Below are 1,484 nucleotides of genomic sequence, written 5' to 3' on the forward strand. Positions count from 1 at the left end.
GATATGTCGGATTTTGAAACGGTGGACGCCGACGTTGAATCAATTAGAGGGGCATGAAGCCCACCCTCGAGGGTGCTATTCCTGGACTCTCCTTTAGATCATGTATTCTTGTCACTCAGCTGGCGCAATTTCGGAAAAAGGTTTGGCAGCGGTTGCCAGCCCCTCGCCGCGTCTACTCGGTGATTTTAAAACTCGATCTAAAATGGGAGCCCTCGTCTTGCACCTCCATCCGGTGTTGCTCGGGTATTGCACAAATTTTTGCCATCGGCGCGAATCCCCCAACGAATGCCTACACGCTTGGACCCTCTCTTAGATCACCTTCTTCGATCACTAGACCGACGCAATTACGGAAGAGACTTGGCAGCGGTTGCCATTCTACACCGCGTCCGTTCTGCGATTTCGAAGTTGATCTAATGGCGAGCCCTTGTCGATAGCCATGAGGTGGGTACTTGGCACTCTAGCAATATTTTTTGCGAGCCTATCACGGCTACAATGGGGGAGGTGGTTGCCGCGAGCCTCTCCCGTGCCTAGCTCATTGATTCAATGCCGCTGTCAGGGCGGATGGATATGTCGGATTTTGAAACGGTGGACGCCGACGTTGAATCAATTAGAGGGGCATGAAGCCCACCCTCGAGGGTGCTATTCCTGGACTCTCCTTTAGATCATGTTTTCTTGTCACTCAGCTGGCGCAATTTCGGAAAAAGGTTTGGCAGCGGTTGCCAGCCCTCACCGCGTCTACTTGGATTGTGCGTCGCGTCACAAGTGAATGGGGAGATCTCTCTGTGAACGGTGGCATGGTGATTGCAAGAGAAAATTGACTTAGTCAGAGCATTGGCCTCGGGCCATTGTGACGGCCTTGCAATTTCTCTTTAATTGCAACCTATGTTTGCGCAGTAGCAGAGTTTGCATGTAAGATGGGCCTTGTTCTTGAGAGTTCCAGGAGATGACCTCCGGAACTTTTGGATTGGGCCCCTTCAAGGTGAAATTCATCCAGCTGATCGGATGAAGCTCGATGTGCTTGTATCTATTCCGAGACGGTAATGATGGTCATTAATCTGTGGCGGTGAGTACTATCCCATTCGGTAATCGCAATGGTGGAGCTGGTGGGAAGTACTTGTCGCTTTGTTTTGATGGATATACCCTATATGTAGGTGTCTGCACGGCTTGCAACACACTGCACATTTGGTGTTCGATTCTAAGATGCGCTTGTTGCTGAGTGTGTATGGAGTTGTATCTTTTAGCCAAGGGCTCCGTCTCATTGGCACGTTCTATCATTGCATTTTTATCCTGCCCGGACGGCAAGAAGGAAAGAGATGGTTGCACGGGTGCATTGCTCGACGTCCCTAATTTCATCAAGGGTCCACTCTCCACCCTAAGTTTTTTTCCGATCGGTAGAGCCTTGGGATTGAGAGGGGGGCCGGCGAAAGGTTTGGTTGCTGCATAATTTATTCGCTAGTGCGTTCTCGGTGCGTGCTCGCCTCTTC

This window comes from Cupressus sempervirens, chromosome 2 (assembly GCF_028749045.1).
Source record: "Cupressus sempervirens isolate cs-2001-9-10 chromosome 2, ASM2874904v1, whole genome shotgun sequence".
Taxonomy (NCBI): Eukaryota; Viridiplantae; Streptophyta; class Pinopsida; order Cupressales; family Cupressaceae; genus Cupressus; species Cupressus sempervirens.